Source organism: Rattus norvegicus, chromosome 3 (genome assembly GCF_021556685.1).
Source record: "Rattus norvegicus strain SHRSP/BbbUtx chromosome 3, alternate assembly SHRSP_T2T, whole genome shotgun sequence".
Taxonomy (NCBI): Eukaryota; Metazoa; Chordata; class Mammalia; order Rodentia; family Muridae; genus Rattus; species Rattus norvegicus.
The window spans coordinates 149,632,654-149,652,218 of NC_141536.1; the positions used below are offsets into that span (position 1 = coordinate 149,632,654).

Below are 19,565 nucleotides of genomic sequence, written 5' to 3' on the forward strand. Positions count from 1 at the left end.
GTCAGCCAGGATAAACAAGAAAACCTGTCTTAATTTTTAGAGTGCCTCACAAAGGCCCTATTATAATATACTAATTTAGAGTCTGAAAACCCAGAAGGTAAGCAACTTCTGATGACCTGTTTCTTTTCCCAAAGCTACCCCAACATTAAGGCCAAACTTAGAAGGTTAGAGAGGGGGCCCCTAACTCCATAGGCAGAAGTCTTGGTGCTGGTCTTCAAAGTGTACCAATAGAGAGATGAAAAGGCCTACAGACAAAAATACCATATGCTGGCAAAAGGCTGAGCGACCAGTCCCAGCCACTGCCTGGGCTTCTTTTAAGGCTTGGGAACCACTAGATCTCTCCTACAAATGTGGTCAACCACGTCATTGGCTGAAGGCTTGCTCTGACCCCCAAAAGCCATCAAGGCCATGCCCAAAGTGCCATCAGGAGAGACATTGGACTGTCAATTACCCTCATGCTGCTCAGAACAGAGGGATATCACTTCCAGGTCATACTTTAGCTCATCTCCCAGGCTTGGCCATGGACAACTGAAAGGCCCTGAGCTCCCTTGACCTGACCATGTCCTTTACCAGAAGGGAGCCCCGGGTAGTCATCATGGTATCTGGGTGGCCCATTTCTTTCCTCTCAGACACTGGGGCCACCTGATGGAGTTTTTGGGACCCATCTCTCCTTCTCATTTCCCTATTGTTGTGGTAGGGGGATAGCTTTACCAACCTTACCACTTAGTTGCATTTTTAGGGGTGTTTCTCTCACCCATTCCTTTTTGGTAGTGCCAATGTGTCCTGTCTCCTTATTGGGAAGGGATCTTCTAGTTAAGTTGGGAATCTTTATTTCTTTTGCTCCCCACATTTGCCTAAGCCCAAACTCAACAGCGGCCCCTCTCTTCCTCGTAGCCACCCAACCTACTGACTCTAATATGTTGTTTCTTCTGCTAGCCTCTCAGGTAGACTCCCAAGTCTGGGATGTCCAGTACCCCTCTGTTGCTAAACATCATTCTCCTCTTGTCATCCAATTATAGGACCTACCAGATATATCACCCAAGCTTAATACCCTCTTTGTCTCCATAGCCTCTGGGTACTTAAGCCTATCATCTCTGACCTCCTAAGGAAAATCTCTTCCATCCTTCCTCTTTTCCCTTTAACACCCCTATACTAGCAGTTAAGAAAACTAATGGAACCTATTGCCTGGTGATATCAGTTATCAAGAGATCAGGTGATTAATTCTGCAGTGGTTCCTTTCCATCCTGTTATGGCTAATCCCATACACTTCTTTCCACTCTCCCCTCAGGAACTTCTCATTTCTCGTCCTAGACCTCAAAGATGCATTCTTCTCTATCCTTCTAGATGCCCAGTCACAGAATATCTTTGCCTTTACCTGGACTAAACCATTTTCTACCCAACTCACCTGAACTGTTCTACCTAAGGGATTCCAGGAGACCCCACACCTATTTGGCCAGGCTCTGGCTTCTGTCTTACTTTCTCTGTCTCTCCTTAAACTTAAGATTGTCCATTACGTAGATGATATTCTCTGCAGCTGCCCTCTAGAAATTAGCCAAGCTGGTTAGGGGTTTGCACATTGGTGTTCTTTTTCCCTGAAATAGGAGTAATCCATGGAAAAGAGGATCTACTGATCCTAGCTGGAGACATAATACCTGACCAACATAAGAAGAGGGCAGTTCAAATTGTGCCACTCCTGGTTGCTGCAGGAATAAACTATAGGTGTTGGGCTGACTACCTTCCTAACCTTATACAATCAATTCTCTTCCCAGCTTGACAACGGTATTCAGGAGGTGACCCAGATCATGCTCTCCTTCCAAAGACAGATCGATTCCTTGGCAGCTGTGGTGCATCAGAACCAATGGAGACTAGATGTTCTTACAGTGAAAGAAGGTGGTCTTTGGCTTTTCCTTCAAGAAGAATGCTGCTTCTACATCAAAGAGTCCGGAATAGTGAGAAACAAAATCCAGCAGCTACAATCAGACATCCGAAAAGACAGGGAACAGCATGAGGCCTCTAATTCCTGGGTTTTTTGAAAACCCTATATGGAAGTGGATACTGCCTTTCCTTACCCCACTTCTGGCATCACTATTTGCTCCCTGCCTCATTAACCTCATCTCCACATTCCTCCAATGACAAACTCAAAAAAATTCTAACCAAACAGTTAATCAGTTCTTTTTACAGGATTACCAACCACTGTCCACAGAGGAACCTGATGCAGAAAAACTATCAAATGAGCCCTGATGGTGAGGGTCAGCTACACCCCAAAATCAATGATGTTCCTGGATAGTAGGAAGTAGTTTAAGAGATCAGATGTCCCTATTCCGGCCTCACCATTGGTGTGATGATAAAAAAGAAGAAAAAGAGAGGAATGTTAGCATCAGGTGCATCCCTGGACAGCTAGACGCCTCTTTACAGCTACCTCTAGGACCCAGGGACAAGACTCAATGGCTCGTTGCCATGGCACCTGGTACATGTTCCTTTGCAAAGTCACACCTGGATAAAACACTCATCCCCCCACCCCACCAGTACACAGCTCCTTCCTCTTCCTCCTCCTCCTCCTCCTCTTCTTCTTTCTTCTCCTCCTCTCACCTCCCCTCCCCTTCACAGAGGCAGCCTCTGCCAATAAAATCTCTCACGTGAGACCTGTGGCTTGGTGTGATTTGTCTGCCACTGCACAGCATATTCTAACACTCTCATTCCTCAAAACCTCATTCCCCTGCAGTCTTCTGCACTGCTATCCTGAAGTGACACTCACTGATGTTCTGCGCTCCTCGTGGGACCCTCTATGTGCCTGTGTTCTCTACTTATTCCTTCTTGGCACTTCAAGCTTGGCCATGAGAATGCCCTCTCTTGGTTTCTACTTCTGATTCAGTGATCTATTTTCTTAGCTTTTGTTGAAAAATACCTCTGTCTACAAAGTACATGGCTCTGATTTCTACCTTTTGGGTCCCTTACGATACTGGGGATCAAACCCAGGGCCTTGTAATACTTCTGTATGCAAACACCGTACCACAGAGCTACACCCCCCATCCTTTGTTCTTCATTCTCTGAACCCCTAGGTGCCCCAATTGCTTTTCATTGTTGCTTTGTTTTTCTCTTGAAATAGTGCATTGTTATAGAAATCTTCTCCATTCTGGGAGAGTTATCTATTTTCTTAGGATATCCTGGTCTAATCAAAGTTTTTTCTTCTATGAAGTCACTCAAATCAAACCCTAGAGGTATGTGTGCTCCAGAGTTTCCTTCACAGATCTACATAGAATACCTAACAACGTCTCCAAAACAAGACTTAGGTTTCCTTGGGTTTCAGACACTAGGGTGTTTCATGTTATACTGATAGGAAAGACAGAAACACCCCATTTATTCCTGGAGGTGGGCTCTCTGGTCGTACATCCAGACCATTGAGCCACTGATGCCCAGCATCTTCTGGAAATATTAGTTGGTTTTAAATCTGTGTTTGTCTCATTTCAATTTTTAAATATGAAGTGGAGAGAAAGAGAGAGAGAGAGAGAGAGAGAGAGAGAGAGAGAGAGAGAGAGAGAGAAGTATCTTAGAAGTTAGTCCTGAATAGCTGTCACTCTCATTTTAGTGTTTTAAACCATTTGCATAACACTTGATTCTACTCATAAGAATCCATTCTAGAGCAATTCTCCTCCAGGTGCACAAAGATGCATGCATATAAAAAATTAACTGTAGGAACTCAAGTGTGCATCAAGAGTGGACCAGTAAAACAGGTTATGGTAATAGTCTATGCCTGTATTGCTCTAAGCAATCTACTGGGAATTACTGGTCTATCAGGAGATAAAATGTGTGGTTTAAATTTGAACTGCCCCTTACAGGCTCACGTTTTGAGTACTTAGCCCCTGGTTTATAGTGCTGTTTTGAAGGCTGTGGAACCTTTAGGAGGCAGAGTGTGGCTGGTAAGGGTAGGTCCCTAGAAATGGGCTATCGAAACTGATGTGCACGTCTGGTTTCAGCTTGTACCCTGTGCATCCTGGAGTGTACTAAGTGAAGTCCTGTCAACTTTTGTCATCATCACACAGTGATGCCTTCCCCACCATGGTGGACTGAAATCCCTCTGGAACCACAAGCCCAAGCAAGCCTTTCTTGCTTGTAGTTGTCATTGCCAGGTGTTTTGTCATAGAAGTAAATGGCACATAAGTGAAGGACTTTTTGAAGACAGCTTTACCGACAAAAACAAACAACTGGCTGACTAACGTGGCTATTTGCTGATGCCAACAGGATAGATAGAGACAACGTTGGTTTGCATTCTCACGCAAATTTGTTTGTTAATTCGCAGAGGAATTGTTCCTGGAGCAATGCATACTCATGGGCTATTTGAGCAACACTGCTAAAGCTTAAGGGATTTCTACATGTGCAGGTAAACAAAGATGCTTAAAATACTTAGTTCATTTTAAGGTTCAACAGAATGCCAGAGAATGGGCAATTCATACAGATTGGAAGGTTAATTGGCTCACAGTTCTGGAAGTTGGGAAATTCCAAAACAGGGTGCTAGCATCTGCTCAGCCAGCATCTGGGGAGGGTTTTCTTACTGTGTCATAGAACGCACAGTAGAGGCCAACGCAGGGGAGATAGTAAGCAATGTATCTCAGCCTGTCTTATATGTGTGCGTATGTGTGTGTATTAAATGCGTGTGTGCATAAGTGAGCTTGTGTGCCTCTATGAGGACATTGGGCATCCTTCCCTATTGTGCTCTGCCTTATTTCCTTGAGGCAGGGTCTCTCATGGTTTTTTGTTTGTTTATTTGTTTTGTTTTGTTTTGCTTTGTTTTGTTTTAGCTAGGCTGACTGGCCAGGAAGCTCCAGCTATCTTTTCTTCTCTGCTATCCCTGACCAGGTACTGGAATTTCAGTCATGTACAGCCATGCTCAGTTTTTTTACATGGGTGCTCAGTATCTGAACTCTGGTCCCTGCTTGTACAGCGAGTGCCCTTAATCCACTGAACCATTTCTCTTGTCCCCCAACTCTTCTGATAAATCTAAGGATGTTCTGAAGGACCTACCTTCATGATTTTATCTAATCTTAGTTACCTCCCCTTACTTCCAAATCCACCAACACATGAATTTGGGGAGTAGACTTCCAACACCCGAGCTTTCAGGCCAATGCATCCAGACCATAGCAGGCGTATTGTTAAAAGGGGGGAAATTCTATAGAATAAGATGGTGTTTTCAAAAATAAGACCAGGGTTGGAGAGATGGCTCAGCGGTTAAGAGCACCGACTGCTCTTCCAGAGATCCTGAGTTCAGTTCCCAGCAACCATATGGTGGCTCACAACCATCTGTAATGGGATCTGATGCCCTCTTCTGGTGTGTCTGAAGACAGCTACAGTGTACTCATATACATTAAATAAACAATAATAGTAATAGTAATAATAATGATAATATAACAACAACAACAACAACAACAACAACAACAACAAAAGGACTCTAGTTCCACAGGGGCTATATAGTCTGTATAAGCATGCAGACATGCTGGTTGGTGCCCAAAACACTTTTGGAAGGATTCCTTAGAAAATTGACAGTTGATACTCCTGGGGGATCCATCCGGGAGTTGTGTGAGAGACCTCTTTGTTGTATATCCTGGCTGCTGCTTGCTCTGTGCAGTGGAGTGGCTGGAGTCTCTTTCCATTGGTCTGTGTCCTTCCTGCAGCAGCTGTTAAGTAGTCTGAATGTCACGCCTTCTACAGTATTATACCCTTCTTACCATTTAATGTTTATTACTCAAACAACCCCTTTCCCAAGAAACCAACTATATGCATGTGTCACTTCCACGTTTAAAAACAAACTCATTACAGAATGAATATTGTTGCTTTTAGGACCTCTGTTTGCACAACACCCCTCCCCCCCTTCCTCATTTTCTCCTCAACATTCTTGACTCTGCTCTCCCAGCTGGGTCTGTGCACAAGGCAGCTCTCTGTCCGTGCTTTGGCTCTCTTCTCTGGCAGACACATTTACAGGGAGTCATTTTGGTTCACAGCCTGGTGATGAGGAAGGCTCAGGGGCCAACATGATGATTATGGTTCTAATTTGCAATTATACAGTGATTTTTTTTTTTCCCCACACTGATCATGAAATCCTGACTTTCCTCCTGTTTGGGTTGGAGAGTTAGAAGCCTCTGATTTGATTGGAGTAGTATAGGGTGTGATTACTGTGAGAATTTGGCTTATTAAATTGATTTGGGGAAGAACTACATATTGGGCAACAAATGTAAATTACTTTCCTCTATTTCCCAATCTCCTACACAATTGCATATTTATTGTTTGTAGCGAACCCTGGGCAGAAAATGTATAGATTCTTTGAGATACGAACTGTTTGAGACACTGCATTCAATTCTGTAAGTTCTTGATCCACACAGACCGATACTGCATGGAGCAGGAGGTGGCACGGAGTTGAGACGCAAGCCCTGAAGTGGGGCCGTTTTGGTTCAGATGTTCTAGGCCTACCTCCGGTGGCTCCTGGTTTTGTTTTCGCAGTACTGGAGTGAACTCGGAGGTGTGAACTCATCAGGGAAGTACTCAACTACTGAGCTGTACCCCCTCCCAACCACTGTTCTTGATGAAGATTTAAACAATTTTTATTTAACGAAATATTTTGTAATCTTACGTCTGTGTGTGGAGACGTGGAGGGGCTGAGGAGACACCTCATTCAGTGACTGCAGGCTCTGTAAGAAAGGGGATCTGGGTTTGCTTCTCTAGCCCTGTGTATAAAAAGCCAGGCATAGTGAGTGGCACACGCTTGTAGACCATGCATTGGGGAGGTGGAAACAAGGACGTCCTCAGGGCTTGATGTTTTAGCCTAATCGGTAAGCTCCAGGTTCAGCGATGTGTCTCCAAGTTAAGATGGACAGCAATTAAGGAAAACGCCCAGTGTTGCCCTCTGACCTACACACACACACGCGCGCGCACACACACACACACACAGACACACACACAGACACACAGACACACAGACACACACACACACACACACACACACACACACACACACACACATTTAGGCTCTCTAACCATTACTTCCCTTGTGCCCTGACACTTAACAGCTTAAAGAACAGAAATCTCAAAGATCTTTCTAAGGTTCCTTCTACGTACCTCTACGTACCGCATTCAATGTTGAGCTTCCAAGTCTCCATCCCAGCTACCACTCAGTCTGGTTTTTCTCCAGGGTTCTTATCTCCATGAATAGCAACACCATCCAGTCAGTTCTATGACTCAGAAACCTGGGTAGTATTCTTAAAACTTGCTTCTCTTTCTCCTCCTACTAGCCAGTCTGGCACTTGGTCCTGCTCTTTTGACCATCCGAATAGCAACAAAATCCACTCATTTTTGCCTTCTTTTCCTTTAGTTTAAGCCACTACTGTACCATAGCCACCTAGCCCTCGTCTGGGAGCTGTTAGAGAACCCAGACTCCTACTCCAACCCAGGTAACCAGGCCCTAAGCATAGAGGTCTACAAAGAGGACAAGACCCCCAGTCAGCTTGTTGACAGCCTATTAACATGTAATCTGATTCTTATATAAACTAAGCCCACTGCTGTACTCAGTGACTTGCTCTCATAGCCTAAGTAATTTATGCCTTGCTTCCCTCTCTTGATCATGCAGTATATGTTACATGTTAACTAAGCCTGCTTCCTTGAAGACTTCCCTCCAGATCTTTAAAGTAGATACCTTGCTTAGAATTGCAGGGCTGAAACTCTCAGGTGTGCCTCCCTCCCCTTACTGCTGCTGTAGGTTGTATTAATAAGGTGGTTGCCTGAAGGACCAATGGCTGGCTCTCTCTCTCTCTCTCTACCTTTTTCTCTCTCCTACTCTCTTTCACCCAACAGCACAACAACACAGGGTCCCTTCTTCAAGGTATCTTGTAAATGTACAGCTGACGTAACCATCGCCAGTATTCAGAACGGTTCAATGGAGTCTCGTGTTCTTTCAGAATGCTCAGAATCTCCACCAAGGCTCCTGGCCTCTATCCACAGCAACTGCGTATACTGCTATCCTCCCTGCTGTCTTCACAGCTGGCTTCCTACCCCCTTCAGTATCTTTGATGTCAGACGGCAACTCTTACATCCTGAGATGTGTGTGTGCAGATAGGCATGCGTACCCACTCGTTCTCTTGGTGTGTGACCTTCCTCCACAGTTGTGCATGTGAGTCCTGTCCCTCGGGAACTCTGCCTCTGGTACATCACCAGAGCACCCTATTATTTTACTCTTAACATGCCCGTCCCTGTTCAAGGCTTTGTTAAGATACACAAGCTCTGAAGGACAAGGACTTCGTGTTCCTCCTTTGGCTAGTGCCCACACAGAGCACAGGTAGCACTGAAGTCAGCCTTCAGTAAATATTTGGGGCCAAGAGGCTTAGTAAGAATTCCGAAGGGTATCCAAGCACACATAGCTGTTAAAGAAATCATTAAAAAATAAAAATAAAAAAAGAATTTAGTCTGTACTCTCTGAGAGACTTGGTAAGTTTGATAAAGAAAAAAAAAAAGATTGATTTCATCTACTCAGTCTGACTTCAAAAGTCCACAAGAAAAATTTTATTTCAAAGCACTTCCTCTATTTAAACATTATAAAAAGGAAGAGCGGCCAACATTTCTTCCGTTTTCCTATTACGTCTGGAGCCATCTAAGCTCTGAGGGTGGCCGTGGCAGCAAATGAAGTGAGAGGCCATTGATATGCAAACGAGGTCATTAAGATTGGAGGCCACTCCCCAGAACCCAGTCTCAGTTCTTTCCAAGTCAAAGCCAATTTGCATTAAAAAAATTGAATCTCCCAACTTGAAATTATTCTCCATAGCTACAATGCATAGAAATTAAACTATTAAAAAGTTGAGTTTTCAATAGACATACTGCTGTTTGGAGGAGGACAGGGCTGGCTCTCCTCCGACAATTAGGATCTCTGCCTGGTTTGTGAAAGGGTAGCAAGACCATCCATTGCGTTCATTTTCTCCTTCTCTTCCTTTAGCCTAAGCCACGACTGTACCATAGCTACCGTAGCAAGTGGTTCAGAAGCCCTGTGAATACTCATGGTGAATAACCACATTGGGACCAGCTATCAGAAGGAAGATCAACTTTACTTAGCGGGATTCAAGGCTTATAAAGTTTGGGGGTGGGGGACTGAGGGTGAAAACATCCAGGATGGGCAAAGATCATTGGCTGAGAGCTTAGGCACCTAAATGCCTCATTAGCATAGAGAAGCATTTTAGAAGTCTCAGGGGCTAGCCAGGTTCTTATCTGGAGAAAGGAAATTGATCCGGTAATCTAATTGAGGCTACAGGGCATTCCTTAGGTTGAAGCATGAGTGGGGGCTTAGAGTTCTTCAGATGAGATGAGAGAAGGAGAATCCCTGCTAAGGAGGGAGTCTCCCATATTGGGCAGAGCTCAGAGAGGCTATCTGGTCATGGTGGACTTGGATTTTAATTAGCAGAGCTTTCCCACATTCTTGGGTACATTTATGATTCGGACTGCTTTTACATTCCAATGACTGGTGTTTCAGCATGTTTTTTTTCCTGCTTGCCCACTTTGTGTGTGTGTGTGTGTGTGTGTGTGTGTGTGTGTGTGTGTGTGTGTGTAGGTACATTTGTACTCATGCATGTGAAGGCCAGAAGTTGATGCTGGGAATCATTGATTGTTCTGTTGTATTCACGGAGGAAGGATTGACCAGTCAAACCCAGAGCTTGTCAATATGGCTACCCTTGCTAGAGAGCTTATTCCGAGAATCCCTGTCTCTGCCTTTCCAGACTGGAATTATCAGCCTGTTGCTAATGCCCATCTAGCATTCACATAGGTTTCTAAGAGCTGAATTCTGGTCTTAGCTCTTACAGGGCAAGTACTTTAACCACCGAGCCATCTCTCCAGCCCAGCATTGTCAAATCCTCCAAACCCCTTGGAGAGATTGCCCAGCAGTAAAGAACACTTGTTGCTTTGGTAGATGGACCGTGTTTGGTTTTCAGCACCAACATGGGAGCTCACAACTATCTGTAACTCCAGTTCTAAGAGATCTGATCTTCTGACCTCTGAGGGGATCAGACACACACATGGCCCACATGTAAAACTACAGTCAAAACATTCATACATGTAAGATAAAATCAATTAATCTTTTAAATTATAATTTGTTTTCTTGGAAAAAAACCCCCTCCAAGTCTCGCTATTCTTATTAAGATAGGGGGTTTTGCCTTTCTCCTTCCCAAAGGCTTGACTATTGTAAGATTCACAATAGTGCTGGCTAGTTTTATATCAACTTGACACAAGCTGGAGTCATTTGGGAAGAGAGGACCTCAGTTGAGAAAATGCCCCCACCAGATTAGCCTGTGGGGTATTTTCTTCATTGATGACTGATGTACAGGAGGGCCCAGCTCACTGTAGTAGGTGCTACGCCATCTTGGTGGTCCTAGATGATATAAGGAAGCAGATTGAGCAAGCCAGAAGAAGCAAATCGGTTAGGAGCTTCATGGCCTCTGTATTAGCTCCTGTCTTTCTTGGATGATGGACTAGAAGCTGTAAGGTGAAATTAACTGTTTCTTTCCTTGGTTGCTTTCGGTCATGGTGTTTGATCACAATAGAAACTAAAGACTCCAGCTGGTGGCACTCTTTGGGAGACGCTGGAAACGTTATGAAGTGGGACCCATGTGGAAGAAGTGAGTCCTTGAAGAAGGGGGTCCCTGGGAATATATCCTTGCCTCTTTCCTGTAGTGATCTCCACTTCTATTCCTCACCACTTCATCACCTTGCCACGAAGTCCTGCTCAAGAACATGGGGCAAAGACTCCGTAGATGGAACTCTCTGGAACAGTGACCTCAAATAAATATTTCCTCTTTAAATTTTTTATATTAGCCATTCTGTTATGGCAACACTGAAACTGACCAGTGCAGCCATGATTGCTTTTAACACAGGGACCTGACCAACCAGCACTTCTTCATGTCCAGACTTTGGTTTCTAAAATTTCACGGAAGCTTTGAAATACATTTCTAATCTCACGGAAGAGAGGCAAAGAAAACACCTTCCAGGAAAGTGGGGTGTTTTTCATCTGTCTTGCTGCCTAGATTTAGTTTCACATAAAAATCTCCAAAATGCTGTCAAATCACTCCGATGGCTGGATGCCAGGGCCAGAATTGATGACTCGCGAGGAGAGAGAGCAGAGATTCTGTGGTGATCTTGGGGAAATGGGAGGTGGCTGCTGAAGCCCAGAGTTTGGCTGTTTGTAACCTCAGCCCTGGTGGCCAGCCCCACCTCCTATTGATAACCCTGTGGCTCCCGCACCTGCTGATATACCTGACATCTTCTGCTCTAGACCTACATCAATGAAGCCTTTGGATGAAATTGCCCTCTGATTCAGTCGATTCTTTTCTTAATCGCAGGCTATTATAGTTAATCTTCATTGTCAACCTGACTGCATTTTGGAATTGCCTAGGAGATACACCTCTGGGAGTTTCTGTAAGGATGCTTGACAGAAGTTTAACTAGGGAGGGAAAACCTAGGTTAAATGTGAGCCATGTACCTATGCTAAGTAAAACGGGAACAAGGGCTGGAGAGCCAAGTAAGTCGTCCCATTCATCTCTCTCCACTTCTTGATGTGCAGAAAATGAGACCAGCTACCACAGGCTCCCGCCAGCATGGTGAATTATATCTATTCAAACTGTGAGCCCGAAGAATCCCTTCTATCCTAAAGTTGACTTGGTTAGGAATTTGGTTAGAGCAACAAGGAAAGTAATGTAATGCCCCAGTCACTGTAGGAGGTGTATAGTAATTAAGACCATAGGTACCACTGCTCATTGACCGCTCATTGGTCTTCGATGAATGGCCCTCAGTGACCTCATTTGTGGTAATAGATCCCAAGAGGGGAGGGGGAGGGTCACTGTGTACTGGTTATCAGCTCGAGTTCAGGAAGACAGAATACCTATATGTACAAGTTATAAAAACAAAGTGGGTTGGTTATCTAAATGTAGAGAGAATATCATTGCGAGGAGGCCCCCTAAGGTTCAGGAAAGCTTTTCAAGGAAGGTAGATGGAACCTCTACTGCATATGCCTCACTTCATTTGAGACTGAGGAAACCCCTAAAATTAGCTCATTCTAGGTTTTATACTCCAGGGCAACAATATTTTGCTAGGCATTGAAATATATGGAGCTTGTTGGGAGGATTTGGACACAGCTCCAATCATCTGGGCTAGTTCTCCTGTAATCTTAGTGTGTTTCAGTCTAGCACTTTCCACAGTCAATCTTATTTTTTTTTTCTTTTGATGCTGAATTGAGCCTCAGGCCTCATATATACTAGATAAGCATGCTACCATTGAAAAACATTCCCAGACTCACAATTCTTGAGAATTACAAGTGAGAGGGGATAGAAATAATAGGTTCAAGACTATACAGAGTCCTGTGTTACAAATTCTTCTTCATAGAATTCTTGTGATAACAAATATGATACAGTAATGCAAATACTTAACAAAAGTTACTTTTAATTTTTATGTATGTTAGGAAAAAACTATGTAAGATCACTTCGTGAAGATCAGGTACTATGTGAGGGTGATTAAGGATTTGTGACCAAGTGTATCATGGGAAATGGTAGCTTAAGAAGGTGGGCAGACTCATGTCTGGATAATTCCAGAAAGCCTTTATAGGACTGCTTTCTTTTTTTATGGACATCCTGGACAAGCTACCTCTCTAATCCAGGTCCGGCTGTCCTCAGAACTAGTGAGTGACTGTTACTCTGTTCAAAGATATATCTGGAAACACCATAACATAGGCCAGGAGGTCATTGAGTCACACTGGGAAGTGGTCCTCCTCTCTGGGGTACCCCTTCTGATGGAGTGGAGAAAAGGCAAAGGGAGAAGGAAGATGAAGTTTAAGCTTGAGGTGTGACCAGGAGCTCAGTCCTTTATTTGGAGGTCTATTGATCTTGAGTAGGTCACTTGCAGGCAGCACAAATTTAATGCTTATGGTGTTCAAGGCCAGGAAATACAAGGTCAAGAGGCCAGAAGGTTGAGTGTCTGGTGAGGGCCAATCTTCACTTCAAAGATGGCACCTTCTACATGTGTTCTCACATCTAGAAAGGGCGAACAGCTCCCTTTGGTTTTCATAAAAGAACCTGATCCCATTTATGAGGGTGGAGCTCTCAGATCTAACCACCCTCCAAGATCCTACTCTACCTCCCACAACCAGCATGGAGGCTAGAGTTTCAAATATAAATGGGCGGGGATAAATCTTCAGATTGTAATGGCTTCTATTTCCTCAAGACGCTATAGAGGAGAATATGTGAGCTCATCTTTTTTACCACCCGGAGTACCAACCTGTATTAGGGCTTTCTAGAGTCAGAACTTATGGAGTGTCTCTCTTTATTAAGGGAAATTATTGGAGTAACTTAGTCTATAGTCTACCTAACCCAACAATGGGCAGCTGTGGATGGGAAGTTCAAGAATCTAATACTTGCTCAGTCCCACTAGGCTGGTTGTTTCAGTTTGTCTTCTGTACAAGCTGGAATCCAGAGGAAGTAGGTCCCAATAGATGTGCTGGCAAGTACGTACAAGCAGGCAGAGAAAAAGAAAGCTTTCCTTCTTCCATTGTCCTTATGTAGGCCTTCAGTAGAAGGTATGGCCCGGATGAAAGATATGCACCACTACATCTGGACCTAAGCTGCTCTTTACTAAGAACTCACTGCTTCATGCTGGCCTTGAACTCAGAGATCTGCTTGCCTCTGTCTCCTGGGATTGAAGGTGTGTGCTACTCTGCCGGGCCTTAAGCTTTTCATGACCACTATGCCTCAAGATCCGGACCAAAAGCCTATGACTCTCAGCCTCCAGGTCTGGATCACAGGTGTGCCCTCCATTTCTGGGTTGTAGTTCATTCCAGACAGAGTCAGGTTGACACCTTGGAATAGCCGTCACACAACCTTTGGCTCTTTTACCCTCAGAATCACTCGGATAGCATCTTCAGCCGGATCGCTGCTTCCTTTGGTATATGTCTCCTCTTCTGACGCTTCCCACATCCCTCCTCTTGGCTTTATAGTAGTCATCACAGTGAGCCCACCGAGAATCCAAAGCAATCTGATTTTGTGATCCTTCCCTTAATCTCCGAAGTCCCGCTTGCCCTGTAAGATATTATTTGTGGGTTCAAGAGGTTAGAATCTGGACGTATCTGGGAACGTCTATTGCATTTGTCATGCCCCCTGCTTGCTCATGCCAGTCTGCTGGTGGCCATGCTGAGGAGGAAGTGTTCTGTGTCAGCCTGAGGAGGCGAGCACATGGAGTGGTAATGGCGCTTTCATTCTACTGCAAACTCGAGTCAGGGCTGCTGTTTAGGGAAGTTTCGGAGCTTTCTCCCATGGTCAGAGTTAGGATTCCATTTCCTAGAACAATATTGCCACACTCCTCGCACCTCAAGCTGAGCCTCTTAGCCTCGGCGGAACTGGCTCATGAGTGTGTCCGGGAGATACTGTTCTTCCAGAGAAGACCAAAATGAGGAACTTGGCCTCTATGGTTTCCCGTTCCTCATTCTCCTTGGAGCCAAGAATATGGGGGAATATGCCGTCTAAGAAAGGCAGAGTCAGGAGCCTTGGGAATGGCATGTCAGCCCAAAGAAAGAATTAATATTAATCCATTGCAGTAACATAGCAATCCATAGCAATAATATTCAATAACCGTTAATTAAAATTTAATTCAACACGTGAAATTAAGTGTTATAAATATTTTAATGTAATATTTTTTACAATTTAATAATTTATCTGTGCTTAATGCTATGTGCTTTTATTATTTTATCAACTAATGCATGTAACTTTAAAATAGTATGAGAAGACATGGTATAAAACGTGAGCTCCCCTTTCACCTCAGTCTCTTAGTCTCCCTTTCTCAGAAATGCTTATTTTTTATATTACACTGGAATCGCTCTTCAGTCTTATTATTTATTTAATTACTTATCTGTTGATTTATCGGCACCAGGGATGGATGGAACCTCTCCCGAGCTGCATCCAGCCCTATCCCTTTTGAGGCAAAATCTCTCTGCGTAGCTCAGGCATGTGCTGACCATCTAATCCTCTGGTCTCATGGTTCCGGTTCTTTTTGTGATTAGGTATATTGTCCAGGCTGGCCTTGAACTCCTGGATATAAATGATCCTCCACCCCACCCTCTTGAGAGCTGGGATTCTAGACATGTACTACCGCACTCAGTTTCTGTCCTATATTCTTAATCCTGTCAGACTTTCAGGACTAGGCAGTGATGCTAGCCGCTGAATGGCTCCCTTTTTTTTTGAAGGCAGCCATTCACTCTTCAGAGAAGCATTTAGATAACACGGTGGCTACAAATTAGCACATTATTTTAGGCCATTTCTGGGCCATCATTCTATCCTCCCTTTAGCTATTTACTGCATGCAAATTTTCCACACGATGCAAATTCCAATCACTTTATGCAAATCGTCTACTGTAAGTTCCTAAGCCCCAGCACCTGCACCAGGCAGAATCGGATGATTCAGGCCTTAGAGTATTAAAGTGCAAACACTTAACTCAAGAAATCTCTTGGGGAAGAGTTTGAGCATTGGCTAAGGGACAGGAGCTTCTGCAAATAGCCTGCTTCCCTTACTGGGTGTGCTGAACCCTGCTGCTTCCTCACCGGTCTTCCCTAGCTCCCTGCAAGCCCCTTCTAGGTGGTAATGACTATTTGGAGTAAATATTTTGATGTGAGTGGAATGATTAAGTCTCAGCTGGCTCTGCACGGAACCAGAAGGCAATTAGGTTTCCCAGTCAGCGCAGGTGAGCATGTCATTGTGCCTGGCTAGGCGCAGCTAGGTGCTTTGAAAAGCCTATTTTTCTAAGGTAGACTTCCGGGAGGAGGAGGAAGTGAAGGAGTGGATACCTCACTGGGATCACCTCAGCAGCCGGTTCAGACTTGTCTTACCTTCTCGGGCATTGTGATTTGACCCAGGGCAAGAACCTTGACAGTTGATTTAAAGGTTTAGAGCAAGCAAGCTTGAGGCACTGAGTCAAGGCAAAAGGCAGGAGGCTCTGCCAAAGGCTGCATGGTGTTGGGCACACCTTCCTTTAGCTGGGAGTATTCCAGTGTCAGGTCCTTCCTGCTGGGACGAAGCTGGGGATGAGACTAAATGGTAACTTAATAGTTGGTTTTCTTTTCATCTTTTTCTCCTTTGATTTTTTCATTACATTTATTTACTTAGTTACATTTGTGTGTGTGTGTGTGTGTGTGTGTGTGTGTGTGTGCGCGCGCGCGTGCGCGCACGTGTAAGGGTCAGAGGATAACTTGAGAGAGTCTGTTTTCCTTCCACCATGGGAGTCTTAGAGATTAAACTTAGGTTCTCAGGTCTGACAGCAAACACCATTCAGTGTTCATATTTTCTTTGAGGCAGGGTCTCATGTAGCCCAGGTTGGTCTCAAGTTCGATATATAGCTGATATTCGATATTGACCTTCTTATCTTCCTGCCATCACCTCCCAAATGCCAGGATTGTAGGTGTGCGACACTATCTTGGCTTTTCCAGTGTGAGGGATCAAACCCTGGGCTTCCTGCATGGTACACCCAACCAACTGAGCTATGCCCCGGGCTCCAATAGTGAGTTTTATGAACAGCCTAAACTTTCATACAATAAACTTCATATTTACTTTGCCCAGTGTAATGATTTGGACATATATACAACCTTGAAACCATCATATGCCAGATTGCTAGGGCTGGTTTAAGCAGTAGAAATGTCTTTTCCCACAGTTCCAGGAGTCCAGCACCAGCTTGGAGTCAGCACTGGATTCTTCTGAGGCTTGCAGACAGCCTCCCTCCCCCAGATTTTGTCATCACACCATGTTCCCTGTTCGTATGTCTGAGTTCTAATCTCCTCTGATAAAGACATGGCCATCCTGGATTCAAGCTCACCCCAGTGACCCCACCTCATCTTGGTTTCCTCTCTGCCTGCCACATCTCCAAACATGGTCAGGCTACGGCGCTGGAGGCTAGGACTTTATCATGTGGATTGTGGGAAGACATAGTTCAGCCCACAACGCTGTCACACTTCAGGGTTTCCTGGTGATCCTTTCTAATTCTGCCTCCCCTTTCCACTCTACTCCATTCCCTGGGCAGCCACTGATTTGTTTTCTGTCATAGGAGACTAGCCCATGTTTTCTTAGGATTGTATGTAAGTGAAACTACACATCATGCAATCTTTTCTTGTATGGATGTTTTTTTTTCTACTTAGCATTATTATTTTTAGATTCTTCTGTGCCATCAGGACCAGTGTTTTCCCTTCCTTTTCTCACAAAGCCTGACTGATTACCTAGGCTGGCCTTGAACTTATGATCTTTCTGCCTCAGTCTCTTCAGGACTAGGATCCCAGGGCTGTGTCTTCACATTTGGCTCTTTGGAAGTTCTCCCTTCTCCTCTCCCTCTCCCTCTCCCCCTCTCCCTTCCTCCCCCTCCCTCTCCCCTTCCTCTTCCCTCCCCCTCCCCCTCCCCTCCCCCTCAGCAGTGCTCCATTGTATGGGTATTCCACACACACAGTGTTTCCAGTTTGGGGCTTTTGTGAGCTGCCACGTGGGAGAGTTGGGAATTGAACCCACATCTTCTGTGAGAGCAAGTGCTCTTAACTGCTGGGCCACCTCTCCAGCCCCCATGCTTTTCAAGTCATAAGACACATCTCACACATTTTCTCTGAATTCCCACTATAGGGTTGTGAAAGCAGTCAATTTGATTTTTAGGTTGGGAGTAAGATGCGGCTGCCATGCCCTATAGGAAGGAACAGTGTCTGCTCGATTCCTGAACGTCTCCTGGGGTGGGACTCCAAGCGGTCCCCGTAGATGGCTATTTCTTTCAGTGAATGACTAAATATACAAGGAGGAGTAAGATTGGTGCCTGTGGTCACCCAGACAGAAGGTTTAGAAGTCAGGTTATCTCTCTCCATGCATAGAACTTGTATTACGCTCTTAGAAAAGGAATGTTAGCGTTGCCTCTTCCTTCCAGAGTGGGCACCACAGTGCCTGCCATTGCCTCTGGTGTGATCAGAGCTGGGCTGGGACCTGCCAATTAAGGAACTGTGGAGGCTTCACCAGTGGGTTGGCCCTGGTAAGCAGGGTTCACCAAAACTGTGGGAGCAATGGACAGTTTCTGACTGTCGCATTCTGGCCAGAGCACGGTTGAGGGTGCTTCATGACTTCAAGCCCCAGAACAAGGTGGGTGACCCATCCTGAGTTTGTGGCTATAATTCTGACTCCAAGCTCAGGTCTTTGGTCTTTGTCTCTTTACTCTCTTTAATTGAAGGCTTTCTGTGTCCCCATGTAGGTACAAACAGGTTATGGTGTGTGTGTGTGTGTGTGTGTGTGTGTGTGTGTGTGTACGCATGCGCGTGAGCACTCATGTGTGTGCACTGTGTGTGCACGTGCGTTGTGTTTTGTATATGTGACACACTATGAACGGTAATCTGCTGTTGAGGTAGGTAACCTCTCCTATATATCTTGGGTGTCAGTGTCTGTGGCCATAATAAGCCTGGACTATGTAAAATACATCTTTGTGCTTTTACTGTACTTTATACTGTAAAGAAAAACAGTACCAAAAGCAAAGAACCCCACGTCCATCTTCTTTCCGTGTGTTAGCCTCAGGTCCCATCATAGACCATTGTATCAGGGTAGCTGTGGGCACATGGCAGGAAGGAAAGAAATACTTCAGTAAAACCTCTCATCTGATCCCCTCCACCCCTGTGGGAAGCAGCACTGGTCCCATTCAATGGATTGAAATTCTGGTTGGAAAGAAAGCAGCCTGGGTAAGGTCTACCAGAGAGAGTATACCAAAGACTCTGGGAGGCTTCCCGCCTCTAAGCTGGGCAGTCGAGTCTTAGGATGACACTTACTTAAATCTTGTCTCAGCTTCATCATTCCTGGTCCCACATTGGGGACCCTGCAGACCAAAATCCTGTCTTCCAGGCCATTTTGCTGCCCCACTGTAGGCAGAAAAGCTGAGGTCCCTCCTGCTATCCCCTGGGCTATACAGAGGCCCAGAACTTCCTTAGGGGCCCTGACAGGTAGACAAGAACTTTCTGCAGTCATGCTTCAGCACAGGAGAGCTGCCTGCTAGTGGAAGGGTCTTTAGCACTGAGGGGTTGCGGGGGAACTGGAGAGGAAGGCGATCACTATCGAGCGAGCGGGCGTGCGCGTGCCACGCACGCACGCACGCACGCACGCACACACGCGCACACGCGCACGCATAGATACGATTGCGGGGAATGGGTGGGAATCTGAGTGGGAGACATTAACAAGAACCAGCAGCGGATGGTGGGTTTGGAGCCCAAAATACCAGAGAGCTCTAATCCAGGACTCTGCTTTGCTACCATTGTGCCGGGTGTTAAGCTTCATGCGTGCCAGGCATGAGATCAGCCCCTCCAGGTTCTTCTTTCGTGCGACCCTGCAGAAGTCCTTTTACCCTTCTGAGTTTACTTATTTCTAAGAAGAATGATATAGCTATATCTTCCATTTAGAGTTGTGAAGATGAGCTCAAATAACAGATAAAAACCTCTGGAACATAGCTGCACATAGTAGGGACTTACCTAATTTTAATTTTCTTCCCCTCTTTCCTTTTTTTTTTTTTGTTTT

At 45.0% G+C, this 19,565-nt stretch overlaps 1 long non-coding RNA gene across 2 annotated transcripts in view; it reads left to right on the forward strand.

The window, feature by feature from the left end:
• The window catches only part of LOC147995793 (uncharacterized), a 28,166-nt gene extending 25,524 nt beyond the window's left edge, over nt 1–2,642 (forward strand). For both annotated transcript variants that reach the window (XR_015684784.1, XR_015684785.1), the window contains one exon: nt 1,770–2,642. This is a non-coding gene — a long non-coding RNA (uncharacterized LOC147995793). The remainder of the gene's footprint in view (nt 1–1,769) is intronic.
• Nucleotides 2,643–19,565: the final 16,923 nt, after the last annotated feature.